We start from the raw sequence: 13,292 nt of genomic DNA on the forward strand, positions 1-13,292 counted from the left end.
AGGAAAGTATATAGTTCCTACACTTGTCAAGTGTTTTAGCCCTGTTACTTTATGCTTCCTTCTATAGCTGTCCAACCACCAGCATCTCATGCTAATTAATGTGTGTTTTTAAACTTCAACTATAATGTCTACCTTTGTTCAGTTTGGAGGATAATTATCAACCCTAACCCCATCTCTGAATAGAATATTCAAGGTAGAATATTCAACACAATAATGAGGTACTTAAGAAATTTTTCTTTGTGACTTTGTAACACAGGGAAAGATTCAAGGATCAATTTATTGTCACTTTAAATAATAAAGTATATGAAGTTACTTGGTACCTGCTGATTACTAAAAAACCAGTATGTTCCATCCTTAATTATGAAAGAGATCAGGGCCAGTGGCCTCTAAAGTGATGTATATATATCCTTTGGTGGAGGGAGGGGTGAGAAAAGGTTCAATTAGGTTAGAAAAAAAAATCGCAATTTTGACTTTTACTTCTTATTCTTACATTTTATTAGATTGTTCATTTGTATATGTCTTGTATGTAATAGACATATATAGATGTATAGTAACTTAATTTCCTGGATTTGTAAATACTCAAAAGAGTCCAGAATCAACTAGATTAGATGGGTTTTGCTCCAACTTTAGTCCCTTATGTATTATTTCATGAATTTTGCTAAATTTGACTATCACTAAAGGTGATTTTTTTTCTTTTTTTCCTTTTTTTTAAATATGAAATTTATTGTCAAATTGGTTTCCATACAACACCCAGTGCTCCTCCCAACAGGTGCCCTCCTCAATGCCCATCACCCTCTTTCCCCTCCCTCCCACCCCTCATCAACCCTCAGTTTATTCTCAGTTTTTAAGAGTCTCTCATGGTTTGGTTCTCTCTCTCTCTAACTTTTTTTTTCCCTTCCCCTCCCCCATGGTCTTCTGTTAAGTTTCTCAGGATCCACGTAAGAGTGAAAACATATGGTATCTGTCTTTCTCTGTATGACTTATTTCACTTAGCATAACACTCTCCAGTTCCATCCACGTTGCTACAAAAGGCTATATTTCATTCTTTCTCATTGCCAAGTAGTATTCCATTGTGTATATAAACCACAATTTCTTTACCCATTCATCAGTTGATGGACCTTTAGGCTCTTTCCATAATTTGGCTATTGATGAGAGTGCTGCTATAAACACTGGGGTACAAGTGCTCCTATGCATCAGCACTCCTGTATCCCTTGGGTAAATTCCTAGCAGTGCTATTGCTGGGTCATAGGGTAGATCTATTTTTTAATGCACTGCTAGAAAGGACAGTGTGAAGGGCTGGGAAATTCAGCAAATGAAAAGCCATACCTAGAAAGATGATAGATAGATAGATAGACAGATAGATGATAGACAGATGGATGGGTGGATGAGTGGGTAGGTTGATGGATGGATGGATGGAGAGAGAGAGAGAGAGAGACAGAGAGAGACAGAGAGATCTATTTAGAGCACCATCTTTCTCAGAAGACTTTCAGCTGAAATTTAGGTAATGCATGCTTAAAACATACATGATCACCCCCAATACCACACCAATAATTTGTATGTTCTATATAAACTGGACTCCAATAACCCTACCTTAATTTTTACTTTGTTATGAAAAAAAACCAAAACAATATAGCTGGATACAAATTATAGTATGCTACTGACATTTGTACAATACATATACAGATAAACATGTAGCTACCAAAATAATATATATGATTTGCAGTAGATACTGTCTAAAACTTTCTTATTCCCAGTACATATACTCCATTCCACACTCAGAGTAATTAACACTAAATGCCCCGAGGCAGGTGTGTACAATGAACACAAGACGTGTCACAGATCTTTCTCTTCCATCTGTCACATGCTACTTTTAAGCTATTGAGCAAATAACTCACATTTTCTGAACCTCAGATTTCACTGCAAAGTAGAGATGACAGTAACAACCTTGAAGGAGAGTCGTGATGATTTGATACTATGTTAGGGACTAGCTCAGTGTTAGGCACATAGCAGTCACTCAATAAATTAGAGCTACAAGTTGTTACAACTGCTAATGTCCTTGTATTTGTGTTTCCACTTGGTGTGAGGAACTTTCAGTTAATATTGGTGCCATGAATCCAACATTAATAAGCCTTCATGTGCCGTCCTATCTCCCCTCTGTGATGAAAGCTCGGATTTATGACTGTGGCAAACCAGGAAATTAATTTCAGATCCAATTTTGCAATCTCCAGTATTCCTTTCTCCAGGTATCTAAATGTTGATTTTTGACATCAATGTTCATACACCACATATGAGGAAATGATCTGGTAGCTATCTCCAAAATTGTTGCTAGATCTCAGTGCTCACGGCTAATATTAAGAGTCCTCTCAGACTCATTTCGCCAAGTTTTGAGTTCCTTGAACTTCGTCTAAGGTGGATACACATATCAGCGTTTCTCATTCTCCCTTCAAAATGAAATTTCCTTTCAGCCTTCTCCTCTGCCCAAAGCAGGAAACAACCTTCCTGCTCCCCAGCAGCTCTCACTGTGTTTCCACAATATTAGGAGCACTGTCTGCAATTTGAAATCATTTTGGCTTATTATAAGGGCTCATACTGTACTTCATTAGCAGGGCTGCTGTGAAATTATGAAACATTTTGATGAAAATTACAAGATATTTAGACTTGTTTCTTGCTGAAAATATGCAAAGCCCTTCAGGGAAAATACAGGCAGATGGTGTTTGAGACATTTATTGTTTTCCTATGTATTTGTAAACAAATACTATAAATTAAAGAGTTTCAGAATTATCTTTAGGAAGTCTAGCAGCAAATTAATGTATGAACTGATACCAAATTAAAGAAACTGTGATACCCATTTCCATCTTACCAGCATTTTTCTTTCCTGTCTTTAATATTTTGAAAAGGTTTCAAAATTGATCCAAAATTGATTGTTGAAAAGCTCCAGAAAAAGCAAAAGCAGCAACTTCTTTTTTTTCCCCAGGCATAATTGTTGTAACTCATGTAAACTGTATAATTAATGCTACCCAAAATATTATTATTTCTGAGAGATATATAGCAATGTTTGCTTGTATCTACCCAAAAATCTTAGGTAGCACAAATCCACAGGCATCTAGAAATGAATTGAATTATTCACTTCTTACCATGTAAGGGTCTAAAAATGTAATTTATATCCTTTGTGGCTTTTCTCTGGGGAAGGGCTATGATTTTTGGAAGCTTACAAGTGCTACCCTGAGGACTTTGTTGGAGCAAGTGATAGCACATGAGTAACTGTGTGTAAAGGAAAATAACCTTAGTTTCTAGCTGCTCAGTCCATATATTACAAGTCTCGAAGGCAAGAAATTATTTATTAGTCGTAATAGAGTTCAAAGAGGACTCTCATGCAAATCAACGAGGTATATCTCAATCCCTCCACCAATTGATCTAAACTTTCCCTTCTACTTTACCTGATGTGATTTCTCCTTGTTCTTGTGGTGTTCTCCCTTCACATTCTATTATTTCATTACCCGATTCTGTTTACAGAAAGGCAGAGAAAAGGTCCAGATGAGGTATTTGATCACCAGAAAATGTTTCTTTTTTTTTTCTTTTTTTTTTACATTTATTTATTTTTGAGAGACAGAGCACAAGCGGGGAGGAGCAGAGAGAGAAGGAGACCAAATCCGAAGCAGGCTCCAGGCTCTGAGCTGTCAGCACAGAGCCCGACGCGGGGCTCGAACTCACAAACCGTGAGATCATGACCTGAGCCGAAGTTGGATGCTCAACCAACTGAGCCACCCAGGTGCCCACCAGAAAATGTTTCTAAAGACTGTAGTGGAAATAAAACACCTTTCTGAGAATATGTTTGAGGATATGTTATCGATAAGCAATGCTATTTTAGTGCAAAACACTACTGCATTTTGACATTCAGATTAATTTTCTCTGGTTGAAAATGAACACAAAATCAGGGAGAAAATATTCTATTTTTGTGAAACAGTTTAAGCTAGTGAATCATATTGTTTTTCTGACTTTCACAAATAGACATAGTCTTTTTCCCCAAAATTCTCTTAAGAATTGAAGTTAGAAATTGAATTACCATTCTTTTCCTTTCTCTCTCTCTCCTTTGTTGTATTTTCTGCATAGTCTCATTTTTACAAAAATATTAATAAATAGACAATATTTTAGGAACTGCTGAGAGTTTATGAAGGAATATGAAGATGTTCCTAATGTCATGGACAATAGTTAGGTGTCTCTCTTAAAATGGCTGGTGATGAAGGATGCCTGATGGTTAATCCGGCTCCATATTCTTTACAGACTGTCCACACAGGTAGTTTAGCGGAAATCCTTCATATTAAGTACCAGGCATTTTGATGTGAGGAAGAAACAGTCTCATCTATTAAACAACTCCATACTGATGCATAGGGGCACTTGTACCCCAATGTTTATAGCAGCACTCTCAACAATAGCCAAATTATGAAAGAGCCTAAATGTCCATCAACTGATGAATGGATAAAGAAATTGTGGTTTATATACACAATGGAGTACTACGTGGCAATGAGAAAGAATGAAATATGGCTCTTGGTAGCAACGTGGATGGAACTGGAGAGTGTTATGCTAAGTGAAATAAGCCATACAGAGAAAGACAGATAGCATATGTTTTCACTCTTATGTGGATCCTGAGAAACTTAACAGAAACCCATGGGGGAGGGGAAGGGGGAAAAAAAAAGAGGTTAGAGTGGCAGAGAGCCAAAGCATAAGAGACTCTTAAAAACTGAGAATAAAAACTGAGGGTTGATGGGGAGTGGGAGGGAGGGGAGGGTGGGTGATGGGTATTGAGGAGGGCACCTGTTGGGATGAGCACTGGGTGTTGTATGGAAACCAATTTGACAATAAATTTCAAAAAGATTCAAAAAAATAAAGAAAAAAATAAAAACAAACAACTCCATAACTAGTGGAGGAAAGAACTACAGTATGGTTCTCTAGGTCTTGATTCATAGTTTTAAGTACAAAAATAGAATTAAATACAGTTGGTTTAAGGCATACAATCCTGAACGTCTCCTCCTGGATGACATGGATCCCTTTTCCAACTGTTCATACCCTGCTTTTGAATTTAATGACTTAATTTACTCCAAAACGTTCTTTGCATGATTTTTAACTTACACCAGAGCCTCCTAATTGCCTTGCTTCCCAGTCCACACTTTTCCACTTTGCCCTTAAGTCACCAGTAAAATGTTTTTTAAATATTTTGCAGAAATCAAAGCGCATTCTTCCAATGGATCAAAGAAGATGAAGAATTTTGCTTCAGACCCAGAAGACCCAGACCATCACCCACTTTCCTCTTTTCCTCACCAGGAGCATAAAAGCACCTGGTGGCATCACAGCCATCATCCTTCTTTGCCTCTCACATACGGAAAATAACAATAGACACATTCCACGTGCATTCTAGAACACAGTTCCCCTGTTAACTCTCTTCTCTTTTGGGCCCCTTCCCCGAAAAGCAAACCTAGCTGTATGAATCACATAATCACATAAGCAGAGAGAAAGAAAGGAAGCACTGGAAATGAAAACTTGCTTTCTTCAGAGGATATATTTGTTTAAGAAAGCCTAGAAACCCTTCATGCTGTAAAATTACTTCGAATACCTTGAGACCAACCAGTGGCTTCTTTGGTGCCCATTGCACTTGCCCCTGAAGGTAAAACACCTTCATTTTGTGCACCTCATGGAATTTGCCAACTCAGGTTGTGGAACTTCAGAGCATAGAAGCATCCACGTACTTTGAGTTGGTGGATGTGTCACCTGATGATGAAAAAATCCTGCTTCAAAAATAAAATTAGACTCTAGAAATCTGACCATAAACAAATGATAAGTAGTCTGTGAAGAGGAACCACACCTCCAGCTCCCAATAATTGAGCTTGATGAAACCGTGCTGGAAGCTAGCAACAGAGCAAGTGAGCCAGGACACCGAGGGTGGCCTTGGTGCCTAGAGGACTCAGGGAAAACCACAGGTGCCTAAGATCATACCCAGGTGGCTGGCATCTGGAGGAAGTCCAAATTTAGCCTTCTGGTTCTCAGGTTTTGCCCAAATAGGATGCAACTTCTCATTTCCAAAATAAAACGGGGTGGGGAGAAAAGGGTGGAGAGTTTTAATCATCAACGTATTGAGTGGAGAAGCTTAAAAACAATCTCAAATATCTTTCTTACCCTGTAGATAGTGAAAAATAGACCCCAGAATCGATGAAGAGTGTGAGCTGTGCCCCACATTATGTCAGGGCATAGTTAGAATCTGGTTCTTGCAACTAACACGTACTGAGGTCCCGGAGATAAAGTAGTCCACAAAATGATCTTTCCCCAGTTGGGCTTGGGGAAGAGACAAACAAATACACAAGTAAATATATGGCATATATGAGAGAGATTTGTGCAATGAAGGAAGATAAAGCTGAGAATCGGGAATATGGGACGGGAAGGAGGGAAGGAACGAGGGAGGCTATTTTAGGTAGTGTTTTCAGGAAAAGCCTCATTAACATTTAAGTAGAAAGCTGAAGATGAAGAAGTGGGCCACATACTTATGTCCTCACTCCTTTGCTGTACTTTCCTAGCAAACCAGGCTAACTTTTGGATTACGACAGAATATCTGATTCTCTGAAACAAATTCAGACTTTGTATCATTGACAGTGTAGCCATTGAAAAGGCCACCTTCTTCAATCCAAGAAGCTCTAGAAGTGAAGCTCCTCCAGGGGCCATACTTCCTAATTCCTAACCACCTAAGCCAATCCTTACCAGGTCTCCATTCCCCTTCATCTCCCTGTCACCGATGGTCTCGCCTTTAATGAAATGCTTTTCTACGTTGGATATTGAGAAACTATACAAGTCAGATTTTCCTAATAGCTCTCCAAGCCATCTGTCTTTTGCTCTCTTCTCCACAAATTCCCTGCCTTCATTGGCTCCACTGTGAATCACCTCATGATGTTCTGTCTTCTTTCCCTACCATAGCCTGTGGTATCAGCTAAAGCTTGCGCTTTGCGAATGGATTGCCTGACTCTGACCCTTCTTAGCTGAGTGATTTTGTGGAATTTACTTACCCTTCTGTTCCTCTCTTCCTTCATCTGTCATATGGGCACAATAATAATAGCTACCTTCCAAGGTTGTTGTGTGGATTAAATGAATTAATTCCCGCAAACCATTTGGAACAATCCCTGTCATACAAGATGTGTTCGATGCGTGTTAGCTATTATTATTAGTCCTAAATGTCGCCTCTGGTGGATCACATATTTTTAAGTTAACATCTCAAGTTCTCAATTCTCTTCTGAGATTTACCTTCAAATTTCCAAACTGATGTTGAGAAGGTTTTCCTAGATCAAACCCTAGTACCCCCAAACTACTGTATCCCAAACTATCATCCTTTTTTCTTACACGGTCCTCTAGGTCTAGAAACAAACAAAGTCTAAGTCAGTCAGCATGTGCCAAGAAAAACTCTCGCTAATGGGAAACTTTTTCTTCAGAATTGCTTCATTTCTTCTTTAAGAAAGTTCAAAACCTAATACCTAAATCGGTAACTCTTAATATAGTTTATATTAAAACAAACATCTTACAAATCAATCTAGAAGTGGGACATGACAGCTAAAATATGGGATCATAGAACAAGTGAGAAAAGACAGAACATGACTTTCATTTTGCTGTTTTTTTCCCCTTTTCCTTTGCTCTACATTTCTGTTTTGTTTCACTCAGCTAGGGTTGCTAAAGTAAATGAACAGCTTTGTTTTTGTAAATAAATATTCATAAATCTATATATGTATGTGTGTGTATCTATAAAATGAAGCAAAATTTTATTTACCAGGAAATCTCAAGCATTTCTAGTAATAACAACACTCAGAGCGAGCAAATGTTAGACTTCCTGCTACAGGTACTATGAAATTGCAGCCCCCAAGCTTCACTAAGCAGCCTGTGTAACTCATGATTAGTCACAGATATCCTGGAAGCCAGTCCCAGTGAGGAAGCATAAAAGAGATCAGAGAAAACACAAAGAAGCGAGAAAAAGACAGCTAGACTTTTCATGGTTCCCCTGTGAAATATATGTACCCACAATGTTTGTTATGCATTGTGAGACCCCCGAAGATAGCCTCTTTAAGTACCTGGCGGGACGCCTGGGTGGCTCAGTCGGTTGAGCGTCCGACTTCAGCTCAGGTCATGATCTCACAGTCTGTAAGTTCGAGCCCCGCGTCGGGCTCTGTGCCGACAGCTCAGCGCCTGGAGCCTGCTTCCGATTCTGTGTCTCCCTGTCTCTCTGCCCCTCCCCTGCTCATGCTCTGTCTCTGTCTCTCAAAAATAAATAAAACGTTAAAAAATTTTTTTTAAAACACCTACAATAATAATCACATTATTTAGGGTTTCAAATGTGGTTTGTGCTCTCTTTAAAAGAAACCCCATGAAAAAAACTGAGCTATATAAAATACACATAAACAGCAGGTATTAGAATATAATCCCTTAAGAATTTCTAAATGTCCGCTTTTATGGCTTGGGATAGAACTATCCCAATTAGTGATAGTCATCTGTAAATAATGTTTACTAAAATCCTAGTCTAGAAACCAGTATCCAAACACATACATATAAATATATACCATATGACCTACAAGTCTTTCAGAGTTCTGATTCTTTTTTTTTTTTTAATGTTTGTTTATTTCTGAAATAGAGACAGAGTGCAAGCAGGGGAGAAGCAGAGAGAGAGGGAGACACAGAACAGAAGCAGGCTCCAGGCTAGGAGCTGTCAGCACAGAGCCTGACACAGGACTCAAACCCATTGAGTAGTGGGATCATGACCTGAGCTGAAGTCAGACACTTAACTGACTGAGTCCCACGGGAGCCCCTACAGTTCTGAATGTAATATACTGGGACTAGACCAAGCCTCAAAATCAGTGACAGTGAATACAGGACGAGATGTATTTACATGGTGTTACAGGTAAGTTTCAAAATTACACTGCTATTGAAAGACAAGTGGATGAAGCTTGGCCAAGTGTACAGGGTCAGCAAAAAAGACTAACATTAACCTGATTTTCATTTCCTTTCTTCCTTCCAACTTTTGGAAGCTAATGGGTCACTTCCCTTTTCTGCTGAGAATGTCCCTTAGAAATAATACTTCTACACTCATCATCGATAATGTGACTGCCACAGAGAAAATTCAGGCCAGTTACAATGCATGGTACAAAGCTATCTAAAATGCAAGTGTGGGTGTTTCAGCTTGGGTCTTATCTCATTTGAAATTGAAATATGTTTGCAGTGCTTGAATGTGGGAAGATTAATTATCACCTCTGTTTCAAAATAAGCAGCAGTAGAAACCCATCACATGAAAATGTGGAAGTGACATTGTTGACAGCTAACAAGAAAGGTTTTCAGCTGGAAAAGGGTGCAAACAGAAACAAATGCATTCATATTTCTCATCTGCAGCCAAACAAAAATGGTGTTTGATACCGCTGAGCTTGCCTCAGAAAACCAGGGCCCCGTTTTAGTTAGGACACTAGATGCAACAAGATGAGCACGGAATTCTGCCTCCCATTTACGGGACCAATTTCCCATTTCCAAGGTCAGGACGGCTCTCAATTCTTTGCCCCTCCCATACCCTCCTGCCCCTGTAAGAGAGGGAAAATCCTACAAAGTCTCCTCACTGACTAGCAATGTGGTCCTAGACAGAGAAACTCATTTCTCTGGGCCCCAGTTTTCCCATTTATAATGTGGACATGATAAATAGATTCTTCATTCAAAGAGTGGATGTGAGTCTACTGTGCATCAGTATAAACAATTAGCCTAACACCCGGCATGCAGTAAGAGGTCAATAACTGTTAGCTCCTGTTATTGCAAAGTCATCCCACTCTGCTCTAAGACAACCAAAACAAAATGCTACCTGTCTGAGCGCAGCTCTGTCTCAAGCAGTGAAGGGGATGTGAGGTTCGGTTTATCCCTACTTCTTAAATTTCAGTGATTATGAGAGATCATTTTGATGCTTCGTTCCAAAAAGGTACGTCTCCTTTTTGTTTGTTTGTTTTAAATGCCATCTCAGGATCCCCAGGGTTAATGTCATTTCTGTAAGGAATGGTGTGGGCCATTCAAACACTGGCATTTTGATCAGATCTCTTTTGTTACCAGGAAGGTTTGAAGTTAGTAAGTCTGCTGCCTGCACCATACATTAAGATAATGGGAGGAAAATGGTATAAACTCAAATCATTTGGCCCCCTACCCCATCTCTATTTCTCTCTCAATTTATGTTGCACAATGACATAAAGTACCACCTTTGGAGGTGAGCCTGCCCTGTGGGTAATCGTCCTGATACATGCTAAAATACCCCACACTATAATTTCACATGAACAGCTAGAGGTTGTGTTGAAACTGCCATGACTCACAGGAATCTGCTAATTTTGTCCTGTTCACCTTCATTCTATAACTTTGCAAGAATTTCTGCCAACATTGGCGGGGGTGGAGAGAGAGAAAGAGAGAGAAAAAGAAGTTCTTTGTGAAATGGCACCTCGAGTCTGTACCGTTGATAGCGTCTTCCTGATTCCCCAGGCGAGCCCTTTCTGAGCCACTCCAAGCCCTCCAGAGACAATCTCTTTTATGAAAGTTAAGCTTCCTTCTATGGGACTCTCACATCTCCAGCAATGGTAATCATTCTTGAAGCTGAAAGTGTTGTCTGCTATCTTGATGTTGCTGGTACTGAAAAAGGCAAACAAAGTCAGGCTGATTGTTTTAGGTTTGGATTAGTCTGGAGTGTACAGAGAAACATTTTGAAAGATTTATTTTGACTATCAAAGTGAGTCAATATGACAGCAGTCGTCAGGGGGAAAATGTGCACCAGGCAAACATGCAAACATCACACAGCAACCAGCTCAGCTACTTTAGTAGCACATTGGAAGGGAAATCGCTTTCCTGAACATCAGTGAGGGAGAGGGCAGTTCTCCAAGTCACTTAGGAAAAGGTACAACCACAGAGTGGCATCCAGGATCACACAGAGGTCAAAGGAGTTCAAAAATAAATTCTTAGAGCACATAATCTCATTGTGTTATTCCGTACTTTGATACCCACGTATCTGCAAAAATGTAATTATTTATAAGTCATTCATGGATCAGCAGATAGTGGACCGTGATGCCCAAAGAAACGAATAGTAAGGAGGGTGATTTGGGTTAGGAAGTTGGGGGAAATCAGCTAATGTATAACAAAATAGAAGCAAAAGCAAAATGAACAACCAGTTATGATATCATTTATTTGTTGAAAGGAGTCTTGGAGTTCAACTCAACCACCGAAATATCTGAGTTTGTGAATGGAAAGCTATCCGTACCATTCTGATTATATTAGGCGGGGCTATTTCAGACTTGTCATGTACACTTCCATTAAACTGGCATGGGAACTGCATGACGTCTAACCAAAATGCATGAAATTAAAGACGGGTTTTCACTATTACTTCCAAATAATCAAATTTCTACTTAATCAGTTTGAAATGTCATATGATTGCCATTTTCCAAGAGAAATTAAATCTTCCAGCATTTCTCATGGTAAAATATTGATGTCTACCTAAACACGATATGCATCTCTCAGCTCTTTTTGTTAAAAGATAGAGCACAAAAAGCTACTCATGTTAGCACAAGTGAGTATTATTTGGAAATAATCATCCTCAATATGTTCCCAAGAGGTAGACACACATTGCTGTGTGATATGTTCCAAATTTATACGTGAAAACAAAGTGAGGTAATTTCTTCCTATTATTTAGAAAAGAGTCATACAAAATACTCTTTCAAATCATCTGGAGAAAATGTATGAAATCATATTTTAAAATACTTCTACAAGCAAATATTCAGAATACTTTTTCTATATATTTACACCCAAATTTCTCACCTCTTGGTAGTTAGATTCCTACACGAGGCAACAAAACAAATTCCAGCTTTATTATAGAAATACTTTAAAAATCATAGATTAGTGGAATAAAAGTGTGCTAGATATTCATCTTGTTTGAGATTTTTTTTAAATGTTTATCGTTCAGAGAGAGGGAGGTGAAGTGTGAGCAGGTAAAAATCATAGATTAGTGGAATATAAGTGTGCTAGATATTCATCTTGTTTGAGATTTTTTTTAAATGTTTATCGTTCAGAGAGAGGGAGGTGAAGTGTGAGCAGGGAAGGAGCAGAGAGAGAGGGAGACACAGAATCAGAAGCAGGCTCCAGGCTCTGAGCTGGCAGCACAGAGCCGGATGCAGGGCTTGAATCCATGAACCAAACCGCGAGATCATAACCTGAGCCAAAGTCAGAGGCTTAACCACCTGAGCCACCTGGGCGCCCAGAGAAGCATAGTTATGATTTTTAAGGTGCATGCTCAGAAGCTCCTACCAAGAATGGAGAGCTCTCATAGGAAAGTCTGGGCCTCATACCCGCCTCAGTATAAGAGCTGGCCTGAACACAACCGCCCTCCTCAAACACCAGGAGAACTAGTTCAGACAGGCCTGCCATGAAGTTCCTTTTTTTTTTTTTTTTTTTTGCCTATGTATTTATTTTGAAAGAAAGAGAGAGCAAACACAAGCAGGAGGGGGCAGGGAGAGAGGGAGAGAGAGAATCCCAAGCAGGCTCCTCACTGTCAGCACAGAGCCCCATGCAGGGCTCAAACTCACAAACCGTGAGATCACAACCTGAGCAGAAATCCAGAGTGAGACACTTAACCACCTGAGTCACCCAGGCACCCCTGAAGTTCCTGATCTAGTCTTCCAAGCAAGGGAAAATTTGCCCTGAAATATTTTAGATAAAATAGGCCTAATCCTGTGGTCTGGATTTATCTCTATTCTTTCCATAGCAAGTAATTCAGGCCTTTAAGTTTAGAAAAGAAGTATTATTATTCATTCGTCATTATTAAATAACATTTGGCTTTACATGAATATGTATTCCTAGAATAACCTTCCTTAGTACTTCACTGAGAGAGCCTGAACCCCAAGTTTAGTTTTCTTCTCTCCAAGAATGCTCTTTAGGTGTGATAGACCCTTCTATTGTTCAGGGTCATTGTGGCTTATAGAGGCAGAAATGCAACTTGAATGAGGCCAATAAAAAGGCTGACAAACAGAAGAGGGATGGGGCAGAGCTAAGACCAAGAACAGCCTCTGCTTCTCTCCGTCACTAGTCTTCCTTCTCCCCTGCATGTTACCAACAGCTTCTAAGTTCACATCGTTTCCAACTAACACTCCAGAGAGGAAAGAGCTCTTCCCACCCACTTCCCTTCCAGAAGAGGTAGTGGGGATAGCTTAGCTTGAATACAGGCTCAACTTTATGGGGTCAGTAAGGTGATATTGTCAGACCCTCCTTGAGTC

This window comes from Panthera uncia, chromosome D4 (assembly GCF_023721935.1).
Source record: "Panthera uncia isolate 11264 chromosome D4, Puncia_PCG_1.0, whole genome shotgun sequence".
Classification (NCBI taxonomy): Eukaryota; Metazoa; Chordata; class Mammalia; order Carnivora; family Felidae; genus Panthera; species Panthera uncia.